The 27173-nt window shown below is 37.0% G+C and overlaps 1 pseudogene; it reads right to left on the bottom strand.

Annotated features, from left to right (window-relative positions):
• On the bottom strand, nt 1–26134 carry LOC149569493 (protein NRT1/ PTR FAMILY 8.1 pseudogene; annotated as a pseudogene).
• Nucleotides 26135–27173: the final 1039 nt, after the last annotated feature.

Genomic DNA, 27173 nt, shown 5'->3' with positions numbered 1-27173 from the left:
TCAAATACATATATTCTCCATCTCATAGTAGTTATGTTCCTTGACCATGTCATGTCTCTTAATCTCAACAACTGATGTAGTCACCATGGAAAAAATAGAAATGACCAATCCAATCCCCATACATTGTAGTTGGGTAAATCCTCTTTGATGCCCAGTAAATTTATGGACAACTAGAACAGCTAGACAACCATAAACTAGAACCTAGAATATGACACTAAAAGTATCAAATGTAGATAAGAATGGTGGTGGAATTTTGAAACTACCAATGTTGATATCCATGGTATCTCCCTATTCCACAAAAAATGCACTTTTTTGACTGAAGCCAGTGGAAAATATGATCCCATTGGCTCAGATTGGAAGTAAACAAATGATTGCTTTGAACCCCTCAACTTGAGTCACAATGAAAAGTCTCTATGGACTAATGGAACCTACTACACTTGTATCATTTCTCATCTTTTTTGCATATTTTTCCATAAAGAGGAATTCATTTTGTGATTGAGTTTTGACTTCCTTCAATGATAGATTCTTTATCTTGAACTTCATGAGGTAGAGACTGGTCAGCTAGAACCTTAACATTCCATTTATGAAATAATGTAATTATGACTTGGACTATTCAGGTTAAAGCATGACCTCTTGGCCATTGATGTCAATATAATAGAGTACCTACAAAGAAGATAAAAATTAAAAACCATAGCTATAGTGGGAAATCCAAAACCCCATCCGCAATAAACATTATCTTGTAACCAAAAAAGAACACTGCTAGATATAAGAGCGCCAATGTTTATTGAAAAATAAAGCCAACTGAAAAATGAACTATTTTTCTTCATTTCTACATCATCCATCTCATCAAATTGATTTTTTGCAAAATGATGATATCCATGGTTTGATGCCACTAGTTCCTAATGCAATGAGGTAATAGTGACAAGAATACAACACTAGTTTAGGAGGTTGATGCATGATAGTTAACATTTGAATTAATATAGGGAGTCTTTATGGGAGGCACATATGTATATAGAGTTAGCAACACCATTCCAATGAAATATATGGTAGATAAAATGGCAATGATCTTATATTGTCCCAAACATGAATCAGCAAGAAAAGCCCCAATCAGAGGGTAATATAACATGTTCCAGACTAATTGTTAGTAGGTTTGGTTGTACTAGAATTTCCTTCATGGAAAACCTTTATTAAACAGTTCACCATATTTGTGTTGATCCCATAGTATTCCAATCTCTTACACAATTCATTTCCAAAAATAAATGGGCAAGCTGTCTAGTTTCCTTAGTTTTATTGAGTGTTGGGTTTCCATGAAGATCTGCAAAGCCATCCTAAGTATATTTGTCAATTGATTGTGATGTAGTCTCCAAGGAAGCTAAATCTAGGCCATTGATCACTATTTAGAACTATATAGAGAAGGATTATTCAATTGTTAGTATTCACTACAAAAACATGCCAAAAAAAATTATGATACCAAACGCACATTGGCAACATGGACTATGTTGTGTTTCATGGTACAGTAAATATGGCCCCCACTAATTATCAAGTAGGAAATGAGAACATATCAATGTGTTCTTCGACCTTATTTTTTAATCATACTTGATCTATATGCTTATTCAATTAAAAATTAGTTGGTCTATTGTTTTGTTATTTGGGTTTTGGATCCTTGAAATAGCAAACTGCATGTATGTTGTTTAAGCCATACTTATTATGAAACCTAACATAGATTTCTTTTTTAAAGGAATACTACATAAGGCATACATATGGATTTCATGTTAACTCCAAAGCTAAGAGACAGTAAGTGATACAATGTTTGGAGGAAGCTATAGAAAGAAAAGTCTCAGAGGTATTGATCCAAGGGATAAAAGTTGGTGGAAATTGAAATGTTCCCAATGCTCCAAGAATCAAAATCATTACAAAGTGTTCAAAATTATGACTCCAATGCAACTTGAACGGGAAAAATCAGAGTCCAGATGACCAAGTTATGGCCAGTCAAAGTTTGGTCAAATCATGATCAGAGGCCATAGAAAGGTGAAAAATTAATCACCTCAAAAGTGGTCAACAATGGATTTAAAATTAAAGAACATGTCAAAAGCTTTCCAATGAGGTTTGTTTCATTGAAAATGAAGTTTGTGTGTGGAAGTTACGACAATTTGAATTTCAAGTTAAAAAAGGAATTATGATGACATCACCATGATGTCATCATGTTGATGTGGCACATTGGCAATGAGGTGGAAAAATCATTTGGGGGAGATTCAAACTCATAACATATTTTTCAAACCATCCACTTTTGTAGCTAGACAACACATGACACTTGCTAATAATAGGCAACGTGGTTTTATATATCCTTATTTGCACTATCTATGTTGGAAAAGTCTCAATGGGGATTGGACCCTTGACCATCGGCCTCCCAAAAGTATGGCCAACCATTGTGCCATGTGCACTTCAAAGGATTTTGGTGGACTGTACTTTATTTAAACCTTTCTAAGCCTACCAACATTATTAATATGGGTTGTTTGTTTAAACAAACCCCTAAAAATGAAACAAAGCCACATCCCCAAAAATGATAGAGGGGTGAATATGAAGATAAAGTTCGTTAAAAGGGATTATTTTTGTAATGATTTGTTTTAGCCTAAATATGGCTAATTTCATGTATAAAATGGAGGTAGGAGCTCTTTGAAAAAACCATTCAGGTGATGAGAAGGAAATTATGATTTTGAAGGTTTGATGAATATTCTTGCACATTGGAATGTTGTCATTGTGCTTGAAGGGAATATCTTGAACACTTGTAATTGATTTGTTTGGAGCTAATTGGATTAGTCCCTCTACTGGAGTAGGACCTAACGACATAGTCTGACTTGTGGACGAACTCTATTATCAATTGTGTTTTTTCTTCTATCTCTTTATTCCATTTCTTTCAGATCATTACCTTATTATGCTTTGTTCATTTAAGCATTCTAATTATGTTAATTCACTAATTAATGCTTTGGATTAAGTTATTGTAATTATGTTAATCATTCCTCTGTAATAGTTCTAGATCCTAATCAGATCAAATTTGGTATTAGAGCTCTTGTGTGACTAGTATTGTAGATTTGAGTGCTAACAAGATCCAGGATTGAGAAAGGTAAAGGAAATCTCAAGGAATACAATCCTGAGATCAGAAAATGAAGGATTAAACCATCACCACAAATGTAAGGTGTGATATTTATTGATAACAAGATTCTAATTGGTAAATTCAAATCATAAATTGTATCCAAGTACTAGAATTTGAATCAAATTGTTTTAATCGTATAGTCATAGACATGATCTTTAGGGTTGTTTTTAAGGTATAGTTTCTATCAATTATAATAATCCTTTTATTGTAGCATTGCAAGAGTTGTCTATGGGACTTTCAAAAACTATCAATTGTCTTTTTAGTCCCCAACACACTTGTTCAACCACTTATCACACTATTTTACATGAAAGAAATGATTGAACCTACCTTAGATGTCCATCATCCTTATGATTCCTCAAAAAAATACATTACATTGCATCTTTGACTAAAAAAAACATCTACTTCTTAGCACCACCTACTAAAATGCAATTATTTTTTGTTTAAAAGGACTACTAATTTCATGAGGAGGATTACCAATTTTTTTTAGTGGTAAATAGAATATTTATTAAGAATTATGAATTGATGCATAGTGCACTCCACATGAAATATGACCAATCTATTTCTCCATAAAATGTGTGTCAAGTCAATCTATTCAGTTTAGCAATTTGCATAATTTAATTCAAGTTATGATTTCGAAGCACGGGTAAGTGTACCAAGTTGTGGTGCCAAAAGGGGGGTATAAGTGGACACCTTTTTCCTAAGATGAACAATTTTTGAACTTCAACAAGAATTTGAAGATAGTTATGCTAAAAATTTTAAGATATGAAAAAAACAAAAGTCATGGTCCTTTGAATCTAGTTTCTAAACTACTATTTTTTTTTCAAAATGGTTTAGTTTTAGGTCCTCAAAAAAGGGGGCCACAAAAAGTGGTAGTGTTTATTCCAAAAAAACATAACACAGTACAAAGTGTGGCCCCCCTAAAATTTTAACTTTTTTTTTGAAATTCTTTAATCGCTCTGGTCAAAAGTTATTTAACACTATGTAGTTTATCCCTAATTTTTCGGGTAATTTTATGATGTATATTTTTTTTTTAATGAATTTTTTAACTAGACACATCTCAAAAATGTGAAATATCTATGTGCTCCTCCTAGAAATAATTAAAAACTAATCTAAAATCAAAACTATTTTTTTTCAAAGTGTGTAGAATGGAGTCTAGTTTCTAAAAAACTAAGTTGTTGCAAAATTCGATGAATGAGCTAAAATCTATAGCCCAATTAGTACATGGTGGTTTTTGAAAAAAAATGAATATACATTGAAAATAAATTATAGATGAAAGGCTTGAAATAGTTCAAATTAAAAATAAATTATATGGCTATATAGCTAACACAGAGATCTACAATGTCATCTAACTTGATCTTATTGATGCCCAACCATGAGGAATCTTGAAGGAGAGCACACAAGAAAAATAAATCATTTTTTGTATGTTTGCTAGAAAACATGTCTCAGACCTGTTTATAAACTCCAAACCTTTGGGTTGGATCTCCAAGGAAAAACCAAGCCTTAGGCTTGGTTTTAATGCAAATCTTTCAATAGCACATACACCCTATAGTGCACACACGCTATTTAAAGCATTTGAATTTTGGTCTCAATAGCACATGTGCACTATAGTGCACATGCACTATTGAGACGTAAATAGTGCATAAAAGAGATACAAAGAAAGAGCAAGAGCAAGAGAGAGTGGAGGGGGGAATGACTATGTGCGTGTGTGTGTGTGTGTGTGAGAGAGAGAGAGAGAGAGAGAGAGAGAGATAGAGAGAAAGCAGGGGATGGGAGAGGGGAGAGAGTAGGGGATGGGAGAGAAAGGAAATGAGAAAGAGTAGGGGTGGCAGAAAGAGTACAAGATGGGAGAGAGGAAGTGAGAAAGAGTAGGGGTGGCAGAGAGTATGGGATGGGAGAGAGGGTAAGTGTGAGAGAGAGTAGGGGTGGCAGAGAGAGTATAGGATGGGAGAGAGAGGAAGTGTGAGAGAGAGTAGGGGTGGCAGAGAGAGTACAGGGTGGGAGAGAGAGAGATTGAGAGTAGGGGATGGGGAGAGAGAGATTGAGAGTAGGGGATGGGGGAGAGAGAGAGAGAGTAGGCGGTGAGAAATAGAGTGGGAGAGGGAGAGAAAGAGAGAGGAGGATGGGAGTGCATGTGTGTGAAAGAGAGAGAGTAGGGAATGGGAGAGGGGGGAGACAGAGTAGCTCAAGAGAGAGAAGGGGATGGGAGATAGAGTAGGCAATGGGAGAGGAAGTGGGAGAGGGAGAGAGACGGGGGATGGAAATGTGTGTGTGTGTGTGTGTGTGTGTGTGTGTGAGAGAGAGAGAGAGAGAGAGAGTAGGGGATAGGAGAGAGTGTGAAAATGTGAGAGAGAGTGGGGGTAGCAGAGAGAGTAGAAAGGGAGAGAGTGAGAGTGAGAGTGAGAGAGAGAGTAGGTGGTGGGAGAGGGAGTGGGAGAGGGAGAGTGAGTGAGAGACAAAGTAGAGGATGGGTGTGTGTGTGAAAGAGAGAAAGTAGGGAATGGGAGAGGGGAGAGAGATATAGAGAGAGAGTAGGGGATGGGAGAGAAAGAGAGTAGGCAATGGGAGAGGGAGTGGGAGAGGGAGAGAGAAGGGGGATGTGAGTGTGTGTAAGAGAGAGAGTAGATGATGGGAGAGAGTGTGAGAGATGGTAGGGGTGGCAGAGAGAGAGAGTGAGAGTAGGGGATGGGAGACAGAGAGTATAGATGGAGAGAGTGAGAGAGAGATAGTAGGCAGTCAGAGAGGGAGTGGGAGGGAGAGAGAGAGGGGGAATGGGAGTGTGTAAGAGAGACAGAGTAGGGGATGGGAGAGAGTAGATAGTGGGAGAGGGAGTGTGAAAGAGAGAGAGGGGGGGAATGGGAATGTGTGTAAGAGAGACAGAGTAGGGGATGTGAGAGAGTGTGAGAGTTTGAGAGAGAGTAGGGGATGGGAGAGAGTGTGAGAGAGAGTAGGGGATGGAAGAGAGAGAGTAAGAGTAGGGGATGGGAGAGAGAAAGTAGAGAGGGAGAGAGAGGGGGGGATGGGAGTGTGTGTGACAAATCTAGAGAGTAGGGTATAGGAGAGGAGAGAGGGGGGATGGGAATGTGTGTGTCTATGAAAGAGAGAGTAGGGGATGGGAGAGGGGAGAGAGAGAGTAGGGGATGGGGGAGAGAGAATAGGCAGTGGGAGAGGGAGTGGGAGAGGGAGAGAGAGGGGGGAATGGGAATGTGTGTAAGAGAGATAGATTAGGGGATGGAAGAGAGTGTGAGAGTGAGAGAGAGAGAGAGAGTAGGTGGTGGCAGAGAGAGCTTGTATGGGATGGGAGAGAGAGAGAGAGTGAGAGTAGGGGATGAGAGAGTGCGAGAAAGAATAGGGGATGGGAGAGAGAGAGTGAGAGTAAGGGATGGGAGAGAGAGAGAGTAGAGAGGGAGAGAGAGAACGAGAGAGAGAGAGAGAGAGAGAGAGAGAGAGAGAGAGAGAGAGAGAGAGAGAGAGAGAGAGAGAGATAGTAGGCAGTGGGAGAGGGAGTGGCAGAGGGAGAGGGAGAGAGATAGGGGGGATGGGAGTGTGTGTGACAGATCTAGGGAGTAGGGGATGGGAGAGAAGAGAGTGGGGAGATAAAAGTGTCTATGTTTGTGAAAGAGAGAGAGTAGAGGATGGGAGAGGGGAGATAGAGAGTAGGGGATGGAGGATAGAGAGTAGGTAGTGGGAGAGGGAGAGAGTGAGAGTAAAGGATGGGAGAGAGTTTGAGAGAGTAGGGGATGGGAGAGAGTGTGAGAGAGAGTAGGGAGAGGGAGATAGAGAGAGGGGGATGAGAGTGTGGGTGATAGATCTAGAGAGTGTGGGATGGGAGAGAAGAGAGAGGGGGGATGGGAGTGTGTGTGTCTATGAAAGAGAGAAGGTAGGGGATGGGAGAGAGTCTGAGAGTGTACGAGAGAGTAGGGGTAGCAGTGAGAGAGAGTATGAGATGGGAGAGACAAAGTGAAAGGATGGGAGGGTGAGAGAGAGAGAGTGTGTAGGAGGTGGCAGAGAGAGTATGGGATGGGAGAGACAGAGTGAAAGGATGGGAGGGAGTGAGATAGAGAGTAGGGGGTGGCAGAGAGAGAGAGTACGAGATCAGAGAGACAAAGTGAAAGGATGGGAGAGAGTGAGAGAGAGAGTAAGGGATGGGAGAGAGAGAGTAAGAGTAGGGGATGGGAGAGAGAGAGTAGAGAGGGAGAGAGAGAACTTGAGAGAGAGATAGTAGGTGGTGTGAGAGGGAGTGGGAGAGGAGGAGAGAGGGGGGGATGGGAGTGTGTGTGAGAGATCTAAAGAGTAGGGGATGGAAGAGGAGGGAGAGAGGGGGGGATGGGAGAGGGGAGAGAGAGAGTAGCCCAAGAGAGAGAGAGAGTAGAGGATGGGGGAGAGAGACTAGGTGGTGGGAGAGGGAGTGGGAGAGGGATAGAGAGGGGAGGATGGGAGTGTGTGTAAGAGAGAGTAGGGGATGGGAGAGAGTGTGTGAGAGAGTAGGAGGTGGTGGAGAGAGAATAGGATGAGAGAGAGAGAGAGAGTGAGAGTAGGGGATGGGAGAGAGTGTGAGAGAGAGTAGGGAGAGGGAGATAGAGAGAGGGGGATGGGAGTGTGTGTGACAGATCTAGAGAGTAGCCGATGGGAGAGAAGAGAGAGGGGGGATGGGAGTGTGTATGTGTGTCTGTAAAAGAGAGTAAGGGATGGGAGAGAGTGTGAGAGTGTGAGATAGAGTAGGGGATGGTAGAGAGAGAGTATGGGATGGGAGAGATAAAGTAAAAGGATAGTCGAGAGTGTGAGAGAGAGTAGGGGTGGCAGAGAGATAGAGTATGGGATGTGAGAGATAGAGTGAAAGGATGGGAGAGAGTGTGAGAGAGAGTAGGGGATGGGAGAGATAGAGTAGAGAGGGAGAGAGAGAGAACTTGAGAGAGAGACATAGTAGGTGGTGGGAGATGGAGTGGAAGAGGGGGAGAAAGAGGGGGGATGAGAGTGTGTGTGAGAGATCTAGAGAGTAGGGGATGGGAGAGGAGAGAGAGAGAGAGGGATGGGAGTGTGTATCTGTAAAAGAGATATTTTAGAGGATGGGAGAGGGGTGAGAGAGAGAGAGAGAGAGAGAGAGAGAGAGAGAGAGAGAGAGAGAGAGAGAGAGTAGAAAATGAAAGAGAGAAACTAGGTGGTGGGAGAGGGAGAGAGAGAGGGGGGATGGGAGTGTGTGTAAGAGAGAGTAGGGGATGGGAGAGAGTCTGAGAGAGAGTAGGGGGATGGGGAAGAGAGAGAGAGAGAGATAGTAGGTAGTAAGAGAGGGAGGATTGGAGTGTGTATGAGAATTCTAAAGAGTAGGGGATGGGAGAGGAGAGAGGGTGAGAGGGAGAGAGAGAGAGTAGGCAATGGCAGAGGGAGAGTGAGAGAGAGAGAGAGAGAGTAGGGGATGGGAAAGAGTAGGCGATGGGAGAGGGAGAACAAGAGGGAGAGTTGGAGAGAGTAGGCGATGGGAGAGGGAGAGTGTGATAGAGAGAGTAGGGAGAGAGAGAGTAAGGGATGGGAGAGAGTAGGCGATGGGAGGGGGAGTATGGGATAGAGAGGGAGAGTGAGAGAGAGTAGGTGATGGGAGAGGGAGAGTGAGAGAGAGAGAGTATAGGATGAGAGAGGAGAGAGAGACTAAGAGAGAGTAGGGGATGGGAGAGGAGAGAGAGTGGGGAAGAGAGAGAGAGTAGGGAGGATAGAGAGTGATGTGCTGTGACATAGTGCATACATGCTTTATAGTGCGTACACACTATGTGAAATCACCCAAAAATGGTCAAAAAGCAACTTTGGGGCCCATTTCACCATTCTTTGCTTTTGGTCCATTGTGCTTTCTGTTATTCTGACAGAAATCATGGGTTTCAACATAGCAAACACTATTTCAAGACTTTTTGAAGCTAGTGAACACCAAATTCAATCATTGGATACATGATTTGAAGACTTTTTGAATATTCCTTGTATAGAAAAGGTTAGTGGAATCCATTTTAAATATTGTTTGTTGATATATAGATACAAATTTGATTATAATTTGACATGTTGTTTAACATATAGTGAATTCATTGAAATTTGTATGTTTGAATGAAATGTTATTTCAAAATGGTTAGAAATTTGACAAGTTGTTTGATATATATTGTGTATTCATTCAAATAATAATAATTTTTATAGGTATTTGAATAATTTGTAATTTACACATTGTAAGTAATTCAGATGTTTGAATAATTTGACATGTAGAAATCATCATCATGCCAATGAAGAAACCAAAAACTCAAACAAATGAAGATAGGCAAAGAGATTTGGCAATTAAAAGAGATAAAATGAAACTACTACGTGAACAAAGAAAATTGTAAAGCAATAATGAAGAATTGACTTTTGAAGAGGATCAAGAACCACCAGTACAAAGAAACAAAGATGAAGAATTGGAAAGACAAAGAGAATGAATGAGACTATTACACTCAAGAAGAAAATTGAATTGTGAAGCTACACCATCTTCCAATGTTGGAGTCATATTGTCCTCTCATGTTGAAGAGACACTAATTTGTAGATTTGATGATGTACACACTCGATCATTTCATGTTGAAGGCACAACATCAACACATCTAGTAGGTGATATTCCATCTTTTGCATCTTATTACCAAGGCACATCATCTTTGGTTCAAGGTATGCAATACACTCAACCTTATGTTGATGTTCAAAATGTTGAGAGAATTGAAGAGATTATAACACCTTCTAGAATTCATTTTAGAAGACCAAAATATTTGATTGCTATTGATACTAACATTTTGAAATCAATGCCTAACAAGATTAGCAAGCATACTTGTCAAAGAAAATTTAATCATATGTGGAGATTATTTTTTGAAGAATTAAATATTACAAGTCAATGCCAATTATTTGTTGAAATGATGAGGAATTTGAAATTTAGGCCTATCATGAAGATTCTTGGGCTAAGACTGATGGATGATTCAAATGAAAAAAATATTGTAAAGAATCTAATGAGTGCTTATGAAAAAGTGGGTTCTAAATAATGCACCAAATATAGTAATATCACAAGATGAGTAATTACATCAACAATAGTAAGTAGAAAGCTCGACTCATGAGAAAGACAAGAAAAACATTAAAAATTGGTAGAGGTACTCTAAGGAGAGCCATGCTAAGGCATGAGAGATTGGAAGATCCAACAAAAAATGAGTTATAAACATTTAGCGGTAGACTAATGCAAGAGGATAAAAAAATTAGTGAAGCTTTGAAATCATTGATTAAAGATTTTTGGAAAAATAACACACACGTTTCTCCTAATCAAAGAGATGTTGTAAGAAGGAGGATTGGTAGCCAAAATTGCAACCCACATGCGAAACATTTTTTGGACTCAAATAAGACACAATTTTTTGCAAAATTTATTGGTATCTATCCTCAAATTCGAATAAGTCAACATTTTTTTGAGATGGGTAAACCTTTTTTGTCAAGATAAATCACACATGCACAACTTGTTGTCATAGGATACATATTGAATTTTCTAACCATTTTGATTTTTTAAGACATATATGTGTGTTTTTGCATTCTAAGTTTGTTTTGCAGGATTGTGACATGAATGAGCCACCAAGATCTTCAAGGGAATTCATATCCAACATTTTATGTGAAATAGGGGACGACCAACAATTTTACAAGACATCATGCTTGGATGGTACATGCTTATTTTGTGGTTCTTTGCAACTTTTATCAACTTGTCAACATATAGATATACACATGCAATTGGAAATGAAATAATAGATTACGAAAAATTTAAGACAATGAAATATGCTCTAAAAGATGGGAAACATGGAAAATGATGTAATTTTGTCATTGAAAAGATTCCATTGTATGAGTTCATGAAGAATTTTTGTGAAAATATTATCTACGAGTATGCAAGGCATACACATAGAGCTCGATGGCTGGATTTTCAATTCAAGTTGTGCAAGGATACGTTTCAACTGGATACCATTGTTTCGGTTGTAGACTCGCAGAGAACTACACACTACAATCACAAAATGAGGTGCAAGCAAAGTATTATACTTATCATTAGGTTACCATATTTGTTCACATAACATTCATGCATTCACCTACAAGTACAGAGGATGACAGGAAGATTTTGAGGGAGTACCATTTTTACATCAATGATCATGATCACATTCTACGAAGTTTGTACATGGTTTTTTTAACCTATTTTATGGAGATTTGGCTAACAGGGGCATCACATATCATTAGCACATTATTTGGTCAGACAATTGTGCATCTCAATTCAAGAATGTAGGGATGTTCTATTGGTTAAGTAGGATGCATAGGTTGTGTAGAATTCAATATATGTGGAATTTCATAGAGGCTGGTCATGGAAAGGGGGAGCACAATGGTGCCAGCACATGCATCAAAAGAGCCTTGCTCTTGAATAACTAAAGTACAAAGATGGAGCAATATTGACAGATGAAAAATCCATTGTCCAGTGGTGTAACACTACAATGGGTCTAGGTAAGGTAGGTGAGTCTACGGTTCATAGATTTTTTTGGTTGATAGATAATACTAACATTGCACCATATTAGAATTGTTGCACACTAATAGGATCTAGTGAGTTGCATTCTTTTAGAAGCTCTAATGTAGGTTTATGGAGTATCCACATATGAAAAATGGCATGATATTGTCCATCATGTGTAGAGAAAAATTGAGATGATTGTGAGTCAACTGAATGGGTGGACAAATGGGATATACGGGTTTTGGACCCAATTGACACCTATCATCCCCCACAAGCACTAGAAATGGTAGAGATGGATTTGTCTATTGACTTTGATCACTTTTTTGATCTAGTGCAACCTGGTAATATATATATTTATATATCTTTATAGTTTTAATATGTAAATTTATAACTTTTACCTAAGTATTTTCTGAATTAATGATTGCATTTTGTACATTTGTCACTGTAGGTCATGTTTTTGTTGTTATTTCACCTAAAGACAATGAAGAAGGGACAAATTATTATTTGTCATTTTTTCCAAGCCAAACAAAAATTGGATCACTTGATTATAGATGGTGAAGGTTTAGAGTACCATGTCGGTGTGGTGGTTGTAAATGGCACATGGCTTAGATGATATTCTATGAAGAACCCTAACTTGTGGTTATTCAAGGATTGGCAAATAGAGAGGAAGATTCTTCATTATTCAAACCTTGTTGCTGCATCAAATGTCAACTTGATAAAATATGGTGGAAAATCCCATAATAAGATTCTTTGGAAAGTTCGCGAGTCAAACTGTGAGGCAATACTTGAGACATTAAAATGTAGAGTAGATCTAGTTGGCTCATTAAATTGAATAGGGAGAGAGGGAGAGAGAGAAAGAGTGATCAATTCCAAGATCCAAATCCAATGTTCCAAACTCTCGCCCAAGACTATCCACACGACAAGGTGGGTATTGTTATTATGTGTAAGTGATGAGATAAATTTAAATCACAAGTTTTATGTTTTGATTTGTTTAGGATCTAGATACATTATTTGAATTTATATTAGATTCTTTAATAGGACCCATTTTCAGATTAGTCATTTGAATAAATGAAAGTTTAGAATTTGTTGTTTAGATCAAAATGTAATGAAAGAACATGAAAACTATTAGAATGTGAATGCTTTGTGATGTAAAGTTATGATTGTGTGCATGTAACCAGAAACTTCAAACTGGCGAAAGCAAGGATACAATGGGAGAAGTTTTCAATACTCATCAAGCAAGGGTTATCATAAAACTTAGAAAGCAAGGATTTGTACAAATGGATAATTCTTAATGACAAGCTAGATTCAGTTTTTCTCATTCTCTAATTTTAGTGGATTAATCTTATCTTAGATTTTTTACTATTCTAATTCTTCATTTGCAGGTCACCAAAGTAGAGGGCTAATAATGTTGAAGCACTAGTGATAAAGGGTGAGATGCCAAAATCATCTACCAAATAGTATTATCAATTCACATCCTCAATGTTTATTAGTGCTTTTTGTTCAAGTACCATTGTGTGTTAATCATCTTATGCCTAGGATTGTAGAGGATCACAATCATCAAAAAGTAAGAAGGAAAATAGGTCTCGATCTGATGATAATGGGGCAGTTACAGATATAGTTCTCTCTAAGGATAATGTTGATCAACCAATGTATAAGTTGACAGAACCAAAAGACTTTTGATATTTTGATATTTTTGGGATGTTGTTTGCAATACCATCAACACTTGATGAAACCAAATATTATGAGTGGAACTTAGTAGTTTTTTTTAAGCATGTCTAGATCCCTAAAAATAGTCAATGAAAAATACATTTAAAGAGGTTTCTTAGATTGTGCACATTAAATATGTCCATGGTAGATTTTCTAAAATTATTCCATACTATGATTTTGAGCTGACCATTCAATTAAGCAATAAAATGATATTAAAAAAGAGGTGCAAAATAGAGATTTCTCATGTTTTTCTTCTCTTGTGTGTATGTGGGATAGTTTTACTTTTGTTTCTGTTTTGCTAGACCGGTTCTTTCTTATTGATGACATAACCACTTATAATAATGATGCATATAAAATATTGTAGTCATTGGTACCCTTTCACTTAACAATCATGCCATCTTAATGAGGTCGGTCAAGTGCATTTTTATTCACTTTTTACATTTTCCCAATAAGGCACTCAAATCGAGGTTTTTTCATTTTCTTTTTTTGGGTGTGGGGGGGAGTTGGGTGGGGTACATTAAGAGGGGTTGCCAAAAGCTGATGGGTGGCCAACATGATTTTATTATAATTCCTTCCATGCATGGTTTGGCCCATGCAAACCTAATTATGAAAATTACTATATTTAACTTGCCTCATAACTCTGCCCTTCAATATCAATGACAATATTTTCCAACATGTTTGCTATACTCTTCATGTTGCAAACACTAAATAAATTGAAATGGATTAAGTGACACTATATGCATTTGAAGCAAGAGACCCATTTAACCCCAAGTTGTGCATAGAAGGGTTGTTAGGGAATTTCTATAAGCGCAAAGGATGGAAGATATATGAGCTAATTGCACAAATGAATATGAAGTTTAATGAAGTTATTCACACCTCAATGCTCATCAAATGAAGATCGAATGAAATGCAAAAATTTCATATGAAGTGAGATGATGGAAAAGTTCTTGAGCTTGCTTATGGTCAAAACAAAATTTTAAAAAACCAATCCCCAAAATGGATTGGAACATTGAAGCACTCAAGATTACAAAGGATAAAATGAACAAATTAGTTGAGAGGAGAGAAAGATATTTGAAGGAAAAGAAGAAGCAACTTAATCTAGAGATGGGAGAATCTTTAGAGGGTAAGGTGAAGGAAGAAGAGTAGAAGCAAGAACAATAACAAGAAGCACCTCACAAAGAAATAAACACAATGGAATACAAAGAACTTTAAACAACTATTAAAGAAAGGAAGAAGAAGAAGCCAAAAATTGACTTTTTGTATCAAAGGTTGACTCAAAAAAGATGTCCCTCACATGTCCCAATAGTCTCTCTCATCCCAAGGCCCCTTCATACCATACAAACTAAAGATGATGAAAAACCTCCAAATATGTCACCAATTTGGGCCTTGGATGCTTCCAAGTACAAAAGCCCCAAATTGCTCATAAACAAGCTTCAAAACTAGGGCCTCTCAATTAACTACCTTCCACACCTTTCTAGGATAAATTGAGGGTGGATACATCATTCATTTGATATTACTAGACTCCTCAAACCATAAAAAAGTATGCCACCTTCAAGTAGATCTCTCGTTGCTACTCCCAACCATCTAGTTCCATTAACCCTTCCACTACTTTTCTCAGTGATCACCAATTGAATACCTTTCATCTGCATATTAAAACTTAGAAATTATATTTTACATATCAAGGATCAATCACTCCATGAGAATCGGATTTTTATCATTCATGGAGTGATGATCTTTCCATTAAATTAGATAAAAATTGTGAAGAAATCATTGTGTTACTTGGGACAGTTAGCTCTGTTCTTGTAATCCAACTTCAAAACATGAAAAATAGAGATAACATGATATTAAAAAAGAGGTGACCATTTAGTTAATAATTCAAAAAGATATTAAAACCAACTTCTTGAGGCGGCCATTCAGTTAAGTAATAAAATGATATTAAAAAAGAGGTGCAAAATAGAGATTCAAATACCAAATCTTCTCATAGAAAAAACAAGAACTATGAAGTGTAGATATATTGACCATAGTAGACATATATTTCTTCTTTTTTGTGCATGTGGGATAGTTTTACTTTTGTTTCTGGTGTGCTAGACCGGTTCTGATGTAGAGTAAGCACAAGGAAGCAAAAATCAAACAACCTTCTACCACCCAAACCTCCAAACTCCAAAAAGGGTTAAGCAAGGGTTATGATTCACTTACAAAAGGATACTACTATAATATTACAACTCTTCAACAAGTTTGGAAACCCTACTTTCTGCAAAAAGGCAAGAATCCAACTTCTTCCTACTTGGTTCAACAATGGCCCACTACCCCCCAACTTGGAAAAAGTGGGTTTATGGTGTTCCCAACCTTTCTAACACCAATGATGGCTTGAGTTAATCTTAACATGACCAAAACAAGGAAAATAACTAATTTAACCTACTGCTAACAACCCACAAAATAGAATGCCGCATTTGACCTACTAGGCAATTAGGCCTCTTAGTTCAGTTTTTCAGCAATAACTCAAAACTCTTCCAAAGGACCAGGCAAACAAATTATATTTTTAGACACCCTTTTTCAAGTATCATGAGACTCCAAATTCTTAAAGCTCCACTCCACTCTAGCATACCTTAACCCAAACAATGCACTCAGGCCTAATTAGTAAATTTAGGCGTGATCTACAAGGAAATGGCCAAGAGATGGGTTCATGGAATAAAACCACCAATTTTAGAGTGTTCTTCTAACCCAAAAAAAGATGTTTTTCCTTCACACCAAGTCCCCTACTTCCTTTAAACACATTACTTCATCAATTTGCATAAAATTTGGTCTAATACATGAGGGATATTAGACCTAGGGCTTGCTCCTAAAAATATCTACTGAAACCTCTTGCTTTAGGGATTTTGAAGTATGAAAGTACATCACCTTAACTTGCTCCCTACCCATTAGCCATAAATTCCAATGGTGGGATCTCAAGTTAAGGCCATTTCTTTGGCCAAACCCTGATTTTGAGGGTTTCACAAGGTAGTGGTCAAGAAAATTCAATAACTTGAGTTCCTTGATTGCTAGAAACTTGAAACCAATTCCAATGCTTCAAAAATTAGTAGGTCTAGCTATCCAGTACAAAAAAGTTCACTTCCCAATCATGTAAAGTCATATTGTATGGAAAAATTAGTAAAACTCATCCTAAAACAACAGATTTTATTGATTCCAAAGAGCAAGTACATATGTTTCTTCATGTTATCTCCCCCCTTGGGTGTCTAGAGCCTTTATAGGCCATTACAAATGGGTAGAACCACCCCATGGTAGTTTTCGCCATTGGGAGTGGTTTTTTTGAAAAAGTTGTCAACTTTTGGCAAATTTTTGCAATTTTTATCATTTTGACAAACCCTCTTCCTAATTCAATTCTAACCATTTGAAAATGTTGTTATAAGACTCAAAACACCTAAAATACCCTAAAAAACATAAAATAAACCAAAATTCCACCTTTTGGACCAAACGATGCCTAGGTTTATATTGACACCTTGGGGTCTTGAATCCATTACATGGGTGGATGGCCTTAAGGGAGATATCTTAATCAATCCTAAGGTCTTATTACATTGAACAAAACAAACACTTTAATTAGGTGTAATAAAAGACTTGATTGTAAGGCACAATGGCACTTTGGTGTGGTTATAATCCAAGTCACCATTTGTAACCAAGGAGTCATAATAGGTGTGATTTTGAGTATTTTAATGATTTTAGGATGTTTTAGGTGGATTTAAGTTATTAAGATAACTTTGGACTCTAGGTTTGCAAAAATTGCAAAAAAATGCAAGAAAGTTGCAAAATGCAAAAGTTGCTAAAATAGCAATTTTTGCAATAAAAGTTGTCAAACTGAAAAGGAGGTTGTATGGTGTTCCAACAATCCAAATGGAAGTTATAACTATTGGAAGACATGTATTTAAGATCCCCACATGTGGGAAAGGTCATTGTACTGACGGTGGACAACATTGGTGAATAAAAAACTTAGATTTTCTACCTTTTTTACTTTTTTTAAAATTTTGTACAACCTATATGGATTGGTGGTGGTACAAGTATTATATTATTGGATAGAGGGTTGAGTTAGGATTATATTGAAATTAGTTTGAAGTCTTTATCTTATTTACAACAAAATTTATATTAGTTTTAGTGTAGGTAGGTTAGATTTACTAAAAATTTGAGGGTTTCAGCAAGATGGCCTCCTAACTTGCAAATCCACCATGGGATATCAATGCTGATTTGTGGAATGCAAGTTAAGAGAGGGGTATTTGAGATGGAAAATATTTAGGGTTGTAGGAGCATGGCACCTATTTTTACCAACAAGCCCTAGGCTGAACATAATCTTATGTCTAGTCTAGATTTGAAGGAAAAAGAAGGATCAGGCTCTGAAACTGATTAATTTGACCAAGGTGAAGGGTGTAGAAGGAAAATTTGGAAGTGTAGAAGAGATCCAAGTGTTGAACCAAGTCTTTGAACCCATTTTTTTGTGTTTTCCTTGTAACCCAGCCTAAACTGCCCATTTAGGAATGTGACACAAAGTGGCATAACTTGATGCTGGAGCTAAGTTGGTGATTGATCTTTTGGAATCTCTTAGGGGATGCTGAAGAGTGTTTAAAAGTTAAAAAATAGTGGGGGGTTGTTTGCATGATTTGGGAGTTTGACCATGAAAACTAGGATCATCCCTAGTAGGAATGCTGGTAACTATTTTGCAAATTGATTGTTGGGTGTTGGAAAACTTTAAAGTTTGGTGTTTCTTGCTGCATTAAGTCCATAGAAACCATTTCTATCAAAAAATTTGAGTGCTGAAACCATCCAAGAAGATTTTTCCATTGTAGGCCTATTGGTAATAGGGAGTTCCTAAGTGTTATAGTTGATCCAAGTTGTTTTAATACCCTAGGTTTTAGGGTTGGGCCTATAGAGTGGAGTCCACTTGCAGGGTAGAGTCTATCTTGTTGAGAATCCATTGGATTAGTCATTAATCTTGGAAGAAGGCCAGGTTTGTGAACCCATTTTCTCATACTTCCTTTGTAAGCCAGCCTAATCTAGCCAATTAGGTCTGTGACTCAAAGTGGGTGTAAGTTGGTATTGGAACAGAGTTTGAGTTTGATCTTTTGGAATCCCTAAGAGGTGGTTGAAGGGTGTCTAAAGAAGTGAAAAGATAGTGTGGTCCTTTGCAAGGTTTGAGAGTTTGACCGAGAAAGCTAGGATTAGCCCTATTAGGAATACTAGTAACAATAATGCAAATCAGTTGTTGGGTGTTGGAGAACTTCAAAGTTTGGAGTTTCTTGTTGGATTAGGTCCATAGAAACCTTTTCTATTAGGAAAGTTGAGTTCTAAACCCATTTAGGAAGAATTTTCCTTTTAAGCCGATTGGAAAGTGGAAAGAGGGCACAATTTGGGGCTTTGGTACCTAGAAACCTCTTAAAGTAAAATTAACTTCATATTGTGAAAGAAACTTTAGATTTTACTATCAAGAGATCTACTCATGTGAATAGTTTAACATTTATTGAGAGACAAAGGAGGATTGATGAAGGAACTTCATTAAATTCTTCAAAGATTTGGGTCAATAACCCTTACAAGTTATACTTTTATTATTATTTAATGTATTGTGGTTGGTGGGGGGGGGGGGGGGGGGGGGTTGATGCAAAGGTTAGGTAGGAATAAACAAAATTCTGGTTTCAATCCACAAGGATAGACCATACACCCAACTTCTACACTATGATACAATGACAATGTTAATGGATCAGCATTAATTCATACAACTGGACACTTAACAACTTGAACCAACACCCATGGATGATGCATTTTCACAAACTAGGACTCTTAGCATGTTAAGGGGGTTCAACATAACACCAAAACCTAGTAATCAAGGCCCAACAACAACCAAAACTTAATTTTCATAGTTCTATCCAAATAATGCAACACTTAGCATAAATCCATGCAACTTCAAACTTGACTCAACTCCCCAAAAATGGTAGATCCTCACAAACAGATACCAAACCCTAACTAAATAGATATACAAATAGATATCTTCTAAATAAAAATGCAATCCTTAATTAATAAATTCAATTCGGATGATGGATCATCAATGACACTTAATGGATCATCATAAATCCATACACCTTTACACTTGGCAACTTGACTCCACACCCAAGAATGGTGGATTTTCACAAACTAGGATTCTCAACACGATAAGGGGTTCAACATGATAGTAAAACCAAAGGATCAAGGCCAAACAACATACTAAAACACGGGTTTCTTGGCACTATTATGATAGTGCAGCAATTAAGGCTACTAGCACATCCCAAGGCAAAATGTGCAATAAGTATTAAACCTTCCAAAGGACCTCCCAAACCAATTAGCATTCTAAATACCTTTATTGATTTTGTTAAATTCTCAAAAGGACAAGTGCTGAAACAATTTTTAAGCCTCCCAAAACTGGACTGTTCTATAAGCCTAATTCTTTCAATTAGGTCACCTTAATAAAGGAAGTACCAAAAATCTAATGGAAAGGACCAAACCAAAGCATCAATAAGTTATATTAGGACAAAGGAAGGAAAATTCCTGAGTTTCACATATTCGTTCAAACCCCAATGCATGCAAATCACCAAGTTTCATAATGCAACAGAGTTGTCACATGAAGATGCCAACTTATTTGTGCATATTTTATATAGCCACCATTTGTGCACATTTTTCATTTGGAATGTTTTAAAATCATTAGGGGGCAATTGAGTTAAAAATTGTCAAAAGGCAAAAAAGTTGCAAAAAGTGCAAGAAAGTTGCAAAATGCATTTTCGCAATATTGGTTTTCAAACTGAAAAAAAAGGCGTAAAATCTTCCAAGCATTCAAATAGTAGTTGTAACCATTGGAATACATTTATTTAAGGTCTCCACAAGTTGAGAAAGTCATTGTACAGATGGGTGAACAACATTTAGTGAATAAAACTCAGAATTTCTACCATTTTCTCTATTTTTTCAATTCAATATGGCCTATACAGATTGCTAGTGGTAAAAGTTTCATATAGTTGGATAGAAAATTGAGTTAGTGTTCTATTTCAATTGGTTTGAAGACTTTATCTTATTTAGAACAAAAGTTATAGCAGTTTTTGTGAAGGTTACTCAGATTTACCCTAAATCTAAGGGTTTCAACAAGATGGCCTCCCAACTTGCAAATCCATTGTGGGATTTTGATTCCACTTTGTGGAATGCAAGTTAGGATAGGTTTCTTTTAGATGGAAAATTTTTAGGGTTGTAGGAGTAGGGCACCTATTTTTACCAGCAAGCCCTAGACTGAACATAGTCTTATGCCTAGTCTAATTTTGAAGGAAAAAGAAGGATTGGGCTCCCAAGTTGATTGATTTGACCTAGATGAAGAGTGTAGAAGGATAAATTGAAGGTGTAGAAGAGATAAAAAGGATTTAACCAAGTCTATGAACCCATTTACTCACATTTTTCTTGTAACCCAGCCTAATCTAGCCAATTAGGACTGTGACACAAAGTGGGCATAAGTTGGTGCTGGAGTAGAGTTTGTACTTGATATTTTGGAATGTATTAGGATTTATTAAAGGGTGTTTAAAGGTGTAAAAACATTGGGTTTTCCTTTGTATGGTTTGGGAGTTTGACCGAGTAACCTAGTATTTGTCCTAGTAGAAGTGATGGTAACAGTTTTGTAAATTTGATTGTTGGGCATTGGGAAACATCAAATTTTGGAGTTTCTTATTGAGTTGAGTCTACTCTGTTAGCTCCAGGTGGCTGGTTAAACCCTATCCCCAACCTCATCCTATCCCCTTAAGAGCTCAAACATTCTCAGGCATGCTGAACCAGAATGTCCCTAATTGTCACTAAATGCCATAGGGTTGTGATCTTTGATAGAGCATATCTCAGAGTTTGTACGAGGTATGGATGAAATTATAGTTCCTATAGGAAATTTTTAGGGATACCTACAATAGCCTCTCTCACTTTTTGGAGATCACACTTCATTTTGATTTTGCGATGCCATCTTAGGTGATGTTGAAACTTGTGTTGGCCAGTACAAAGTTGCCAACTGCCAAATCTCTCTCACCATTCATCATGGGATAAAACTATCTACTTTGTTAGCTCCAAGTGGCCAAGTAAACCTTATACCCAACCTCATCTTGTCCCCTACAATGCTCAAACAAGCTTGGGCATGCTGAACCAAAACGTCCCTAAGGGTCACTAAATGCCATAGGGCTATGATCTTTGACGAGGCATATCTTAGAGCTCATATGAGCTATGGATGTGATTCTAGTTCCTATAGGACCATGTTGCTAAGAGCTAAAATAACCTCTCTCACTTTTTGGAGATCACACACCGTTTTGATTTTATGATGCCATCTTGGGTGATGCTGAAACTTGTAGTGTTAGCCAGTACAAAGTTGCCAACTACGAAATCTCTCTCACCTTTCATCGTGGGATCAAACTGTCTACTTTATTAGCTCCAGGTGGATAGGTTAACCCTATCCCCAACCTTGTCTCATCCTATTTAGTGCTCAAACATTCTTGGGCACACCCAACCAAAATGTCCCTAAAGGTCACTAAATTCCAGGGCCCTACAATCTTTGAAAGGGCATATCTCAAAGCTCATGCAAGGTATGGATGTGATTCTAGCTTCTATAGGACCATGTTGTGAAGAAATACAATAACCTTTCTCACTTTTTGGAGATCTTACTCCATTTTTATTTTACAATGCCATCTTGAGTGATGCTTAGACTTGTAGTGTTGGCCAGTACAAAGTTGCCAACTGCCAAATCTCTCTCACCTTTTGTTGTGGGATTGAACTATCTACTCTGTTAGCTTTGGGTGGTTGGGTAAACCTTGTCCTCAACCTCATCCTCTCCCCTTCAGTGCTTGAAAATTCTCGGGCATGTCAAACCGGAATGTCCCTAAGGGTTACTAAATGCCATAGGACTGCAATATTTGATGGGGCATATCTTAGAGCTCATGCAAGGTATGGATGGGATTCTAGTTCCGATAGGACCATGTTGGTGAGACCTACAATAACCTCTCACATTTTTTGGAGATCACACTCTATTTTGATTTTGTGATGCCATCTCGGGTGATGCTGAAACTTGTAGTGTTGGCTTGTACAAAGTTGCCAATTGCCAAATCTCTCTCAACTTTCATCGTGGGATTGAACTATCTATTTTTTAGCTCTAGGTGGCCAGGTAAACCCTATCCCCAACCTTTTCCCATCTTGTTTAGTACTTGAACATTCTCAAGCATGCCCAACTAGAACGTCCCTAAGGGTCACTAAATTCCATAGGGTTGCGATCTCTAATGGGGCCTATGTTAGAGCTCATGCGAGGTATGGATGTGATTCTAGTTCCTATAGGACCATATTACGGAGACCTATAGTAACTTCTCTCTATTTTTGGAGATCTTACTTCATTTTTATTTTATGATGCCATCTCAAGTAATGTTGAAACTTGTAGTGTTGGCTAGTACAAAGTTGTCAACTACCAAATCTCTCTCACCTTTCCTCTTGGGATCGAACCGTCTATTTCGTTAGCTCCAGGTGGCTAGGTAAACACTAGCCCCAACCTCTTCCTATCTCGTTGAGCACTCGAACATTATGAAGTACTGAGGATCCCAAGTATCTACTACTATTATTAATTTGGGCATCACTATATGATCTAGAATGTTATGAAGTACTAAAGCACATAGTAACTTCTCCTATGTCTCTAGAAATTTTAGCATAGGTTCAAGGCCCCTTGGCTTCTAGGAATTTATAGTAGCTATTTTTAGTACTATAAGATTAACTTCAATGAAGAGTTGAGTGTAAGGAGTTGAAGAAGCAAGTTTTTCTGTTGTGTAAATGCCAAAATCATGAGGCTCATTCCCTTGCATAATCCTTTGCAACAATTGCATTACCTCTAAACCATGCAAAGGATGTTGAAGTGGTTCTCAACCTTGAAACACTCTTATAAACAATACCAGAGCTAAAAATTATGCATAATAGAGAACATCTTATCTAGTGTACTACAAGATTGAGTAATTCTACCTATAAAATTCTATCTTCTATAAGGTACAACATTGACCAATTGTGCATATAAGGAAATATATGCATTGGAATACATGTGAGTGCCCATTACAATTGGTATTCTATGGTGGAAGATCTAACATATGGAATTAATGAAACCTTGAGAATCCTATTAGGCTCTACATCATAACTAAACCTTAAGAATCCTATTCTGGCTCTACATCATAACTAAACCTTGGAATTAATGTAATGTATCATTTTCAATTTTAGATTTGTTATATGTTTGTAGTAATAATTTATGATAAATTTTTAGATGCATAACATAGAAGGTAGGCTTTAAACATGGACAAGAAGATCATAAATCAATATGACAATGACATAAATTGCAAATGATAAATTTTTGGCTATATGTAATAATTTATGATTTGAATTGAATTTTTTTTTTGAATCTTGAAGTATGGTTATTTTTCTTATATATATATTGATGCAAAGTGGCACATTGGAAGGATACAATTCCTTTACCCTTTAGGCAATTAGGTTTAAATCACCAACAATCTCCATGAGGATGAAGGACACAAGGTCCCTACCAGGACCCAAGGAGGTGACATATGCATACAGAGGAGGAATGAAGACCTAATAAGGATCCATGAAGGCATTTAATGTTTTATCATGGCCTTTGAGCCATTGAAATGTACTTGGAATGTTAAAAAGTACAAATAATGTAATAAATTGCCATAAAGAGGCCTAAATGGCTAAAAAGTTAAAATATGAGATAAGGACGTCATTTCATGTAATGAAATAGTCCATGGGGTGTATTTGGGTCTTAGGAAGGTTTTATGAGGTCATTTATTCATAAGTTGCATAGTAAATGCAAGAAAGTCAATGTAATTGTCAAAATATGTGAAGTTGTCATAATGTTACTAATAAGCCAAACATGGCAATCTAGTGGAGTCTAAGAGGTTAAGTTGAGGTCTCTAAGTCTTTTAGGAATTAGTAAGTCAATTAGTGGTGATCTTAAAGGTATTAAAAATCCTAAGTCATAAAATTTCGAAATGAGAAACAAATTAGTAAAGCTTTGTTAATAAAAAGTTATTAAAACTGTCTAAAACTGTCACAGAATAGTTAGACAGTTTTAGTCAATCCAAGGGAAGTTGTAGTAGTTTTGGGGAAGAGAAAATTTGATAAGAGGAAGTTATTTTTATTTTTTTGGTAGGTGGTAAAATATCTCAAGAGAAGTTTGAAGAATCAATAACATTTCATATGTTTTTTTTGTCATTTCTGACTATCACATAACAGTGACTATTTCATTTTTTGTGGTTTTAAAGTTTAAACAAGTTACTTTGCCTCTTAAGATTTTGTATTAAAATATTAATGATTTAGAAGTTATTTCTTATGTTCTCCTAATATCTGTTTTCCATTATAGACAAGTTAACTTGTAGAGTTCTTTGTAATAGTGCAGAATACATCACTATCTATCTCTGTCACGTGACAATCCTTCACCGTTTTGAGGCTAGATTAATGGATTTACCCCTCCCACTATCTGTGATGTAGATGTAACTTGTGGGAGAGGGTTTTAAAATTTTAATTAATGTATATATGATGATTTTGTTTGCAAAATAAGAGTTTTGATAGAGAGAAAGAACTAAAGACTGACTGGGCAGTGAAGAGCATGGGCATGGGTGACTACCCCAAGTAGAGAAGTAAGAGTGTTATAGAAAAAAGGATAAGTTTTATGTTTGATATCATCTATTGGGATGATTTTAAATATTTTTGATCCATTTACAAGATCTAGAAAGATTGGGAGATGAGTTTTTGGGAAAGCCTTAGGGTAAAGGGCCTAGAAGTGAGGGTTTGGTGAAAGGGGATGTAGAAATGCTAGAGTGACCAAAAAAACTTTGAAATCCTTTCATTTGAGTCATATTAAAAGATTTTTTGAGGTTTTTAAGGTTCTATAAAATAAGGGGGTATGAGTTGCTTTGTAAATGGCCACTAACTAGGCCTAGTTGTGGAACTCAGATAGCAAGATTTGAGAGATACTTTCCAAAACAACTATAGTTGAAATTTTGGTATGTTTTACAAGGGGATAAAGGTTATCTAGAACACCAAATATTTTTTGAAGGTAAATGGAAAAGTTTGGAGAAAACTGAGAATTATTGTCTGGCAAGGGGTAGTTGAGTCAAGCCTAGAATAGGCAAAATTGGGAAAGTGTAAGAGATGAGTTGCTGAGAGGTTGAAAGGGGTTGGAACATGTTAAATGGGATGTTTTGAGATGACCCAAGGTGTTGGGGTCATGGTGTGAAGCCTAGGATGGGTTTTGGTATGTTGGAGGCACCAGGGTACACTAGGTGCATAGGTAGCAACATGGGTGTTTTGAAGACAAATTGAAGAAATGAGTTATAAACTCTTAGATATGGTTGTAGAAAGATATTACCAATTCAAAGACCTCCTCTTGAACCCTAGTAGGGTTAGCTTCCTTGGGTAGATTCCAAGAGTACAAAGGAATCCCAAAGTTGAGTTGTTATTCCTAGGGGAATAGTGGGAGGCTCTGCATCAAGTGCAGGGCTTAGGATCTCTTCTAGGGACTATTTAAACACCAAATCCACCTTTACTTAGTTTATTTCCCTTTCCTACAACTCTAACAACTCAAATTCCTATAATTTAGGACCAAATACATGTAAATATTTGGCCTAGGGCTTGCAAGTAAAATTACCTTCCCTTGGTTTTTCAACTCCAACTTTTTGAATTTGACCCAGGGCTCTCATTTCCATTGGATTTTGTGCCATTTGAACTGTACATTTTAAAGCTATAGGTCCATTTTCACAAAACCTTCCCGAACCTGGGGTTTCTCAACTGATTTTAGAAAAAAATGCTCTAACTTTTCTTAGAAATCACCAATAAACCTCAAATCAAGTGCATAGGATAGATGAATCAATAAAGTTTCTCCTTTGACCATTCAACCTCCGATCCCAATTTGTACAACACGTGTGGAAGTGAGAATGCAGCAATTATGAGCCAAAAAACTAGTAAATTTTATTAAAACTTGCAAAACTCCATACATCAGACCAACCTGTTCTTTTGGGAAGGTTGGGTGTTACATTTATATGCTTGCTTTACTGATTAGCTGCCATATAAATAGTTGAAATTGGTTCAAACTTCTTCTTCCCTAATTAGCAACTTTTGACAAAAAATTGCTTAGCAACTTTTGTTGCATTTTTTTAATTTTAAAACCAAGAAGTCCTAAGACTTTCAAACCTACCTAAGACTTACCTAAACCTATTCTAAGGTATTTTCAAATTTCTTTGGAGTATATTCCTTATTCTAAACCTATTTTTTCCCTTATAGGTCTCTAAGCATTCATCGTTTATATGAACACCAAATGAACCTTGAGACTTTACAAATGGGCTTGTTATGACATGATCTTATTCCTAATACCTAAAAACCTTATCAAATTTTTGAAGAGGCACCTATAAAGGTGGTATGATGTAGAGTCCTTGAAAATGCTTCATGAAGAGTTTGTGTGCCTTGAGTACCCTGCACCATACATACATACATACATACATACATATATATATATATATATAAGTTATTTAAAAAGTAAAATAGACTAGTAATAAATTTAACTATCTTGTAATTTTTTTGGCCAGCCTACACCTAAAGAATAAAAGGCATCACAAGTCTCAATTTCAATAACAACAATATTACAAGAAATCCATCCAATAATCTAAGAAATCTAGTGAGTAATTCTTCCTTGTATCCCCCTGACAAGGAACCTAGGAGATCACATAACTAATAAGGGTAAAAGTGGAATAAATTTTATTCTAT

Source organism: Cupressus sempervirens, chromosome 3 (assembly GCF_028749045.1).
Source record: "Cupressus sempervirens isolate cs-2001-9-10 chromosome 3, ASM2874904v1, whole genome shotgun sequence".
Taxonomy (NCBI): domain Eukaryota; kingdom Viridiplantae; phylum Streptophyta; class Pinopsida; order Cupressales; family Cupressaceae; genus Cupressus; species Cupressus sempervirens.
This window is presented reverse-complemented; position numbering and strand designations above follow the sequence as displayed.